This window comes from Gossypium raimondii, chromosome 1 (genome assembly GCF_025698545.1).
Source record: "Gossypium raimondii isolate GPD5lz chromosome 1, ASM2569854v1, whole genome shotgun sequence".
NCBI lineage: Eukaryota > Viridiplantae > Streptophyta > Magnoliopsida > Malvales > Malvaceae > Gossypium > Gossypium raimondii.
This window is the reverse complement of record NC_068565.1, coordinates 18,987,975-18,999,159: the sequence shown is the minus strand read 5'-3', so window position 1 is coordinate 18,999,159 and position 11,185 is coordinate 18,987,975. Positions and strand designations below refer to the sequence as shown.

Here is an 11,185-nt window from a genome sequence, read left to right as displayed (position 1 = left end):
TACCGAAGATCCTCACCTACACTTAAGACTGTTTATGGAGGTGAGCGATGCTTTCAAGTTAGCCGAAGTACCCGAAGATGCATTACGATTGAAGTTGTTCCCATATTCACTAAGGGACAGAGCTCGAGCTTAGTTGATCTCATTACCACCAAACTTAATTTCAACGTGGCAAGAGTTAGTAGAAAAATTCCTTGTGAAGTATGTCTTGCCTAGCAGGAATGCTAAGTTGAGGAATGAGATCACTGCTTTCCAACAAATGACTGATGAGTCATTGTATTAGGCATGAGAAAGGTACAAAGAATTATTACAGAAGCGCCCTCATCATGGAATCCCACATTGGATACGACTTGAGACAATTTATAATGGTCTCAATGCTCACACGAAGATGGTAGTGGACGCATATGCTAATGGTGCTCTCTTTTCTAAGTCTTATAATGAGGCTTATAAAATCATGGAGAGGATTGCCAGCAACAATTATCAATGCCCAACCAATCGAGCAGCTTCAGGAAGACAAGTCACTGGAATACATGAAGCAAATGCTCTTACTTCACTCACATCTCTAGTATCATCAATATCCTTAATGTTAAAATATCTTACTACTAATGGGTGTAATAGTTTTACAGTACAAGCACTGAATCAATTTGAAAATGTAGCATATGTTTATTGTGGGGAAGGACATTTGTTCGAAGAATGTCAATCGAACCCAAAATCTGTGTATTATATGGGTAACCAGAACCAAAATCGAGGAAGGCAACGGTTGCAATCCAATTTCTATAACCCATCATGGCGAAACCACCTGAATTTTTTCTGAAGCAACCAAGGGGCAGGAACCGTAACAATTATGTCCAACCTAGTTCGACCTAGCCACCTAGTTTTTCCCAACAAGCTCAGAAAGTAACCCAAGCTGAACCATCCAATAGCCTAGAGAATCTATTGAAGGCATACATGGCGAAAAATGATGCCTCTCTAAGGAATTTGGAGATTTAAGTGGGCCAGCTTGCAACTGAACTCAGAAATCGACCACAAGGTGCTTTACCTAGTGATACGGAGAATCTGAGGAATCCAGGGTAGGAGCATTGTAAAGCTTTAACATTGAGGAGCGGAAAGACTTTAGAGCCTAATTTCGTCGAAGTTGAAAAGGAGCCAGCTGATGCTCAAGACTCAGAGGAAGTTCAACCGAGTGTTGAAATTCCAGTTTCACTAAAAATTGAATCTGCAAAATCTGACAAGGTAACTTCTGAACCAACTAATTTTGATAAACTAATAACTCCGCCAGATGCGGAATTTCCATAGAAAACGAATCAACCAGTTCTAGTAAAGAAACTCCACCACCCTACCCTCAAAGACTTTAGAAGGAGAAGCAGGAAATTCAATTTAAGAAGTTCCTAGACGTACTTAAGCAACTTCATATCAACATCCCGTTGGTTGAATCAATTGAATAAATGTTGAACTATGTCAAATTCATGAAGAATATCCTGTCTAAAAAATGAAGGCTTGGAGAATTTGAGACGGTAACCCTAACAAAGGAATGCAGCGCATATCTTCAAGACAAACTACCCCCAAAATTGAAGGAACCTAGATGTTTTACCATACCTTGCAATGCTAGAGCAACATATTGTGGTAAGACACTATGTGACTTGGGTGTGAGCATCAACTTGATGCCTATGTCAATATTTAGGAAGTTAGGGATAGGTGAAGTTAGACCTACTACGGTTACGCCTCAATTAGCAGATCGATCCTTAGCACATCCAGAAGGAAAAATCGAGGACGTATTGGTACGTGTAGACAAATTTATCTTTCCAACTGAATTTGTGATTCTAGACTTTGAAGTAGAGAAAGAGGAGCCAATCATCCTAGGAAGACCATTCTCAGCATCCGGAAGGACCCTTATCAATGTGCCGAAGGGTAAGCTTACTATGCGTGTTCAGGATGATCAGCTAACATTTAACGTTTTTAAGTCCATGCAATTTCCATACACAATTGATGATTTTTATACAGTGTCTGATTTAGAGGATTTAATCGTGGAGAAGGAACTCAATTATGTTGAGGACCCATTGGAAAAAAATTTGACGTCAGATCCTCCAAATGATGAAGAGTAGGATGAATACTTAGCTTTGTTAGAAGCTAATCAAAGGGGATTTAATTCGCAATCCCACTTTGAATCTTTGGAGTTAGAGAAAAGGGATTATGCCCAACCAAAAGTGTCAATCGAGGAGCCACCTAAATTAGAATTGAAGGTACTTTCCTCACATTTGAAATATGTTTATTTAGATAACTCTTCTACTCTGCCTGTGATTGTTTCAGCAGAATTAACTACTGAGCAAGAAGAGAAACTCATCCTGGTGTTGAAACAATTCAAGAAGGCTATCGGATGGACCATAGCCGATATTCGCAGAATTAGTCCATCTGTATGCATGCACAAGATTATCTTAGAAGATGGCGAAAAAGGGACGATTGATGGATAACGAAGACTGAACCCCATCATGAAGGACATAGTCATGAAAGAAATCATCAAGTGGTTAGATCCTGGTATAATTTACCCCATCTTAGATAGTTCATGGGTAAGTCTGGTCTAGTGTGTGCCAAATAAAGGAGGTATCACCGTCATTGAAAACGAAAATAACGAGTTGATACCGACTAGAACAGTTATGGGATGGAGAATTTGCATTGATTACCGAAAGCTGAACAAGGCAACTAGGAAAGATCACTTTCCTTTGCCGTTTTTGGACCAGATGCTGGATAGACTCGCAAGGCGAGACTATTACTATTTTCTTGATGGATACTCGGGGTATAATTAGATTACAGTAGCACCAGAAGGTCAGCACAAGACAACATTCACCTACCAGTACGGTACATTTTCATTTAGTCGCATGCCATTTAGTTTTCAAAGATGTATGATGTCTATTTTTACTAACATGGTTGAGAAATATTTGGAAGTTTTTATGGTTTATTTTTCAGTATTCGGAGATACATATGATGATTCTTAGCCAATCTGGCCAAGGTACTAAGGTGATGCGAAGAAACAAACCTTGTACTTAACTAGGAAAAATGCCATTTCATGGTACGAGAAGGTATTGTTTTTGGGCATCGAATAACAAGACATGAATTCGAGGTAGATAAAGTAAAGGTAGATGTTATTGAGAAACTCCCACCTCCAATATCTATAAAGGGTGTTAGGAGCTTTTTGGGCCACGTCGGTTTCTATCGAAGATTCATCAAGGACTTCTCCAAAGTTGCTAAACCCTTATGCAAATTATTGGAGAAGGACACGGCATTTAAATTTGATGAGGAGTGCTTAAGAGCTTTCAACGATTTGAAGAGTCGGTTAATCTTGGCACCTATAATAGTCACACCAGACTGGGATTTGCCATTTGAATTGATGTGTGGCGCAAGTGGCTTCGCGATCAAAGCTATCATGGGTCAGCGAAGGAACAAAGTTTTTCATCCCATCTACTATGTGAGTCGGAATCTGAAAGGAGCTCAACTGAATTACACGGCAACAGAAAAAGAGTTACTTACTATTGTGTTTGCTTTTGAGAAGTTTTGATCTTATCTTGTAGGTACCAAAGTGATTGTTTATACGGACCACTCGAAAATTAAGTATTTACTTGCCAAGAAAGACGCTAAGCCGAGACTGATCCGATGGGTACTTCTACTTCAAGAGTTTGATCTAGAAATTTAAGATCGAAATGGAGTGGAAAACCAAGTATCAGACCACTTGTCTAGATTGGAGCCTCAAGAAGGGAACTCTCCTCTTATACCAATTCAAGAGACGTTTCCACATGAAGACATATTGAAGGTAAATCATGTCCATAACACCCCTTGGTTTGCTGATATTGCTAACTTTTTAGCTTGTGGTTTGATGTCGATTGATAAGACGTATCATCAAAAGAAAAAGCTTTTTCACGATGTGAAGTACTATTTCTGGGAAGAACCGTATTTGTTTAAAAAGTGTGCAAATCAAATGATCAGGAGATGCGTGGCAGAAGATGAAGTACATAAGATTTTATACCATTTTCACTCAGCTCCGAGTGGGGGACACTTCGGAGGTACACGTACTGCAGCCAAGGTATTGCATGCTGGATTCTTTTGGCCAATACTATTCAAAGATACATATGCTTACGTAAAGAGTTGTGATCAATGTCAAAGGGTTGGAAATGTCACCAACAGAAATGAGATGCCTCGAAGAAACATCATTGAGGTAGAATTATTCGATGCTTGGGGTATTGACTTTTTGGGTCCTTTCCCTTCGTCTTTTGGTCACAAGTACATATTAGTAGAAGTAGACTATGTGTCTAAGTGGGTTGAGGAAGAGGGATATCCGGCAAACGATGCTAAGGTTGTAATGAAATTTTTGCAGAAACATGTGGTCACAAGGTTTGGAACCCCAAGAGCCATCATCAATGATGAAGGGTCCCATTTTGTGAACAAGTGGTTGAAATGGTTATTAGATAAATATGGAGTGAAACATAAGGTCGCTACAGCTTACCATCTGTAGACGAATGGGCAAGCTGAACTGGCAAACAACGAGATCAAAGGCATACTTGGGAAGGTAGTTTGCCCGAACCGACGAGATTGGTCCAAAAAACTTGATGATGCTTTATGGGCATGCATGACAACATACAAGAAACCTTTATAGATGTCACCCTATAGGTTAGTCTTTGGGAAAGCCTGCCATCTACCCTTGGAGTTAGAACACAAACCTTACTGGGCTTTCCAATGACACAACTTGGATCTTAAAAGTGCCAAAGAGAAACGGATGCTTCAACTTAACGAGTTAGAAGGATTTTGAATGTCTTCATACAAGAATGCCAAATTACTTAAGGAGAGACTCAAGAAATGACATGACAAGCACATTCGAGTTCGGGAATTTGAAATAGGTTAGCAAGTCTTGTTATTCAATTCCAGATTAAGGTTATTTCCAGGTAAGTTAAAATCACGTTGGTCCGGTCCATTCATGAGTAATCGAGTCTATCCATACGGGGTTGTTGAACTTCAAGGTAAGGTATATTTTTGGAATCAAATTGAATGGAATCAAATCTCGTTTATTTTATCAGATATTTAATTTTTCTTGTTCTTTTGTTTGAATAAATGATTTAGGGTATATTTTGGGGATTAGTATGTTTAAATAAATTCTGTCTAGGAGATTGGAACTTAAGTGGGACCGCTTGTGATCTCTCTAATCTTTCCTGGGAATTGATTTTAACATAATTTCCCAAGAAATTATTCCCTAAATGACAATAAATTTTTAGTTTTTCAAATAAAAGGGTCAATTTTGATCCAAGTTTTATGTTGCAACTCAATTTTGAATTTTCATTAAGTTTAGGAACTTAATTGAATTATTTTTAAAATTTGGTTGCTCTTTTGTAAATATTAAAAATTAGATGCTTTTTTGTAAATATTTGAAAGCATCTAGAATAAATGTTTTAGTTCAATAAAAAAAGAAAAAACGAAAAAAGAAAAGAAAAGATGATAATTGTTAATATATAATTATATCCATTATAATATATATTAATTATTATCGACTTTATTGAGAGTTAGGATTAGTTTTAATTTAATCATATTTTATTCGATAAGTTTTTATCTTAATAAATTAATATCAAATAATAATTTAATATGCATTATATTAATTATTAATTGTTATTTACTTTGAGTAGAATTAGAACTTAGAAATTTTAAGAATTCTACTCTAGCTCTTACTCCTTTCACTATAAATTCCACCTATCTGTTCTTTTTTTTTTCATTCATACACCATTCCCTCTAAAGACACCAAAACCTTTAAGTGCTGAAACCTCTTAACAATTCCCTACCACAGCATCGCCCAGTTGATCGGTCAAGACACCAGATATGCGCCACAAAGAAGTTCGCTCAACGATCCATAAGTTGCTCACATCCATTCCTCACTGCACTTCTTTGCCTTGCATACCCGAGCGACACACCAACCTTTCACCCATCCTTAGCCAAAAACCCCTTAACCTATTTTAATTTTCCATCTTTTGATTCAAAATTATTTTTCTTAAGAGCTCTTAACTTTTAATAAAAAAGAGGTAAGACCAATTTTTCTCCAAAATTTTAATTTAATTATCTAATTTTTCAATTTATTGAATTATTAATATTTTATATTAATTAAATTTTTGAGAAAATAATTGTTACCATCTTATGATCAGGTTAATCATGCCTCGCAAGAAAACTCGTGCATCTGCCCTAATTGACGAATCACAAAACAAGTTCCACTATGAAGAAGCCAAAGCAAGATACGAGAGTATCTTCAAGAATCAACAGATGCATCCAGAGAAAGGTTTCACATTGAAAGAAAGCAACTATATTGGTTTTATAGTGCGTATTCATCAGGTTGCCGAAACTCTCAATTGGGAGTTGTTTAGTGAGAAGAGACCTAGTGTGGAGAGGAGTTAGTACGCGAATTCTATGCAAATTGAACCTCAAGCAAGTTGATGGAAGTTCCAGTTCGTGGAATCAAGGTACCAATAGCTTCAAACTCTATTAATGAGTTCTTTGAATTGCCTGATTTAAAAAACGATGAATATTCCTCCTTCATGAGTAAGATAGAGCCTAAAAATTTGCATGAAATTCTCGAGGAACTTACAGTTCCAGGTTCTAAGTTGATTATGTCAAAGAAAGGAATCCACACTTGTCAAAGAGAATATTTGACACCACTCACAAAGGTATGGTTCTACTTCATCCGATTCATCCTTATGCCTAGCTCACATGGGACTATAATCTCATTAGAGCGAATGGTCTTATTATACTCGATTCTAATTGGAAAGACCATTGATGTGGGAAAAATCATCCTGAGGGAAATGAAAAATTGTGCCGTTAGACATTCACGTTTTGGCCCAGCTTACTTTCCCTTTACGATAACAATTCTGTGCTTGAAAGCTAAAATTCTTGCAAACGTAAAGAAGACAGGCTAGCCAGGGCACAATCACAGATTGGGACTTCTATAGAGCAACAACTTGAAGAAAGTGAGGATCCCAAAAAAGAAGAAGAAGAAGATCCCACAGAGATTGAGCCAGTGCAATCGGCTGAAGTCCCTGATAAGGTGGAACAAATGGAACCAGAAGCTGAACCTGATATCGAGACTTCAATGTTCAGAGCTCAACCGCCTCGCCCAGATCTTCGAGATGAGCTGTCAAAGTTGAAGGACATAATGCAACATATGCAGTGGCAGCAACAAGCTTACTGGAAATACTAAAAAATAAGGGATGACTCGATGAGAAGTGCTCTTACAAAATTTTACAATGACCCATTTATTTTTATGCCTGAGTTTCCAGATTACACGTTTGAACCATGAAGCCCATTATCGAAAAAGGAGCGAAGCGATTCATGCAAAGACAATAATGATGGAGCAAAAGATGAGTCGAATTCGAAAGGATCTGCAAATAAATAAAGGGAGAATCTCGAATTAATTTTATTTATGTTCTTAGGTTATTTTAGGATAAAGTTAATTAGGAATTTTTGCATAATAAAACAAGAGATGGAAATCATTAATAAAATTTAACAAGTCGCGAAGTATAAAGTGTGGCAATAGATATATAGATGTCTAGGATTGGATTTAGAAAGAGCTTGGTACTTAAGCAGTCAAATTGACTCACTTCCTCTTTTCTAGAATTCTACCTGGTGTATAGTATCTATTCACTTTAAACAATAAGGACATTGTTCATTTTAAGTAGGGGGACCGAAAAATTGAAATTATTTCCACTCAAAATAAATAGTTCTTTTAATTATGATTAGGATATATTTTGTTCAATAATTTGAAATTTTGTTAAGTATGCTAAACTTCACTATAAATAAAGTTCTATTATTTCAATAAATTGTTATGTTAACTGAATAATAATATAAATGTATTTCATATAAAGTATGCAAATCGTACCATAAAATTTTTAGTTCCTTAAGAAAGGTAGGCATGCATGAAAGTTTAAGTCTCTAGAATTGACTTAGTAGTTTCTTGAGGCGAAATCCTAGGAAGCATGGAATGTTGAAAATGATTTAGGCAACTCTTGTTTGGACCGTTTGAACCTTTCAAGCCAACCTTGATGAAATTTTATCCTTTGAAACCCAACTTTGAGACTATATGACCTACTTTTAGTTGAACCCTTGCAATATTTAGCAATCAATTCTCTCTTAATTATCTTTAAATTGTCCCAAACACTAGACTCAGTACTATTCAGAATATTCTTTGAAAATAAGTTTGGGGGAGTTGAAAGAAGTATCAAATGCTCTAAAATTTGTAGTACATATAGTAGAATGCTAAAAAAAATGAACACATGTACTTGAAAGAAAATAGATGTACAAAGGAGCATGTGAAAGCAAAGTAAGTTGGTGTATTGGGGGAAATTATTCCAAAGGTCCAATTGAAGCTTAGTCTAGGGTTTAAAAGCCTAAATTTATCTATCTTTTACCTACCTCTAGCCTAGCAACGTTACAACGTTTTTAAGGACCTATTGATTCAAGTTTTCTATGCTACCTACATTAGTGGAGAGAAATTGCTATGTTCAACATAAGAAGGCATAAGTTAAACTTAATGATTCCAGCTTAATCTTGAATAAGGAAATAAAATCAAATAGGTAAGGGTTAATATGTCTTGTTAAGGAAGCATTTAGTCTAATTGTGCTATCATAATAATTGTTGAGATTAATTTGAACGATATGTATACTTAAGTAGCATAACTATAAAATTTCTTGTTTTTGAGCATAAGTATATTAAATTCATAATTATGGGAAGAATGTTATTCTGAAGGAATTTTTCGAAGGTGTTTTCTAAGTAATTCTTTTTAATTTGTGCATTACTCGGGACAAGCAATGAATTAAGTTTGGGGGTGTGAAAACACGAAAATTTACACATTTTTACATACCCTTTTTAACTGAAAATCGTAAAGTTTCGATAAAATTCTTGTCGAAAAAATAATTAATTTTTAAAAAAAAATTAAAGTGCACTTAGAATATGAACAGGTTCAATTTTAGTTAATTTTATAAATAATTTTGATAAATTTTTATTATTTTCAACAGATTTACGCAAAGTGCAAAAAATGGCTCGGTAGACACTACTAGAAGTGCAAAACCGAGAAGCAATTTGAAGTATCGAGGTGAACTAAATTTCAGCCTAAGATGGTCCAAAATTATATGTATTAATTCATAATATAATTAATTTTAATTTATATCCAATTTAATTTGGGTTAATAAATTATTATTAATTAATTATGAAAAAGTGGTCTAGTTGAACTGAACCGAGTGAATCGAACCGACCAAGAAATGGACAGCCCAAAAACTATCCCAAGAGCTGACCCAAATCAGCTTATTAGCTGATTATTTAAGCTTGCAAAGAGGCCCTTGAAGACTTGTTCAAGTTGCATTCAAACCCTTCCACAATTGGTGGCTTTATAGATTTGCCCCAAGCCTAAATTAGCAAAGTTTTAACTATCAACCTTGCCACATGTGTGGCTGGCCAAGGAAGGGCTCTTTGGCTAATAATTTTAGCTATTTGTAGCGGACCTCCTCAGTTATAAAAACCCCCTTAGGCTGGTCATTTTAAAAACACACCTCAAGCATTCATATCTTTCCTCTCTTCTCTCCACTTTCTCTCTTCTTTTCCATTCCAAAATTGCCTTGCTCTCTTGCCAATTTCTCCTCTTAGGAAAGGGGTATTCATCAGATATTTGGAGTAGAAATTAAGTGTTCATAGCAGCCTTGGTCGACGAGGACAACGGAGAAGGAAGAACGAAGCAACTAGTCAAGCCACAAAAAAACACTGGATTTGATTGTTGTTCCCTATCTTTTTAACTTTTGTTGTTGTTATGCTGAACATATCTATGAATATTTATGTTTTTGGAATGGTCAATTTAATCAATTTAGCTTTAATTTAATTTGTGTTAGGTTGATTACATTTCGTTTGTTAAAATTATTGAAATTGTGTTTATGTTGTTATAGGCCTCGGTAAGATGCTTGATTAAGTAAAATCATGACTAAGTTATTCTTGCATTATAATTTTTAGGTAACTAATGAATTAATTTTTTAAACTGATTGAAATAGTAATTAATGGACATAATACTTAATCAGTGCATGTTTAATCACCTAAAGTAGCTAAGGGTTAGATTAGCAACGGTATTTGACGTTACATTTGCCTTGCATAACTTGGAAGATTATTGTGATTAAATTGTTTCAAGGTAAGGATACTTTGTTACCTCACATAGTCTTTTATGTGCTTATTAAATCGAGTTAATTGTTTGAATTGACATAGGGATATGTACAAGAGATTATTTCGATTTAATAAGTATGTATGTGCAATAACATATTTGCCTATTAAGATTTGTTTAATCAGTTGAGTTGAGATAGGGATATAGTCAAGAGATAAATGAATTTTGGTAGGTGAGTATGTTCATAAGTTAGCAAATTACCGAGTTGCTGTGAACTTATTCGTAACAATATAAACATGAGTTTAATAATTCTAAGTTAAGAAATGTAATTAATCTAACACAATTATGTCATCTTGATTAAAATCGTATTTTGAAATCGTGCATTTGAGATTTATATATTTAGTTTACTTAGTTTAAAATCTTAGTTTTTAATCACCCTCTTCAAACAAAGTATTTTTTCACCAAAGTGTCTTAGATAGCATTTATAAATAATTCTTTTCACAGTCCCTGTGGGCACGGTTACTCGATATTTACTTGTCACTTTATTATTTGTTGCGATTGTGTACACTTGCACATTTACTTCATTCGAATAACAAGAGTGATTATCCGAATAGAATGTAAACAAAGAAATAAGAAACTAAATATGATGTGACAAAAATATTATGACAAAGAATAAGGATAGAGTGATGTTGATTTGGAAGGTCAGGATTACCTAGAATCAAGTATTACTATGAATAATACCTTGGCAAAATTGTATCTACTTTACTGCGTTGAAGAATTCTAAAATGACCTTCCTCCCACGAGAGTAAAACCTCAAGTTACCTTGCTCGTGTCCATAGGCTTTTTAGATATCTTGCATGGGCTCCATCTGTATGATCGTGACTCTATATCTAGAGTCGACTACAAGTGTCTATCGAATACTTGTTCATTTCATTTAATTTTAATCCAACCAATCAAACCCTTTCAGAATTAGAATCGATTTAAAAGCATGCGAACAATCTTCTATGCCTAGAGATTGTTTGCATTTTAATTAAG

At 35.2% G+C, this 11,185-nt stretch overlaps 1 non-coding gene across 1 annotated transcript; it reads right to left on the bottom strand.

The window, feature by feature from the left end:
- Positions 1-223: 223 nt before the first annotated feature.
- On the bottom strand, positions 224-330 carry LOC128032732 (small nucleolar RNA R71). The gene has a single exon (XR_008189023.1). It is a non-coding gene; the product is annotated as a small nucleolar RNA R71 (small nucleolar RNA).
- Positions 331-11,185: the final 10,855 nt, after the last annotated feature.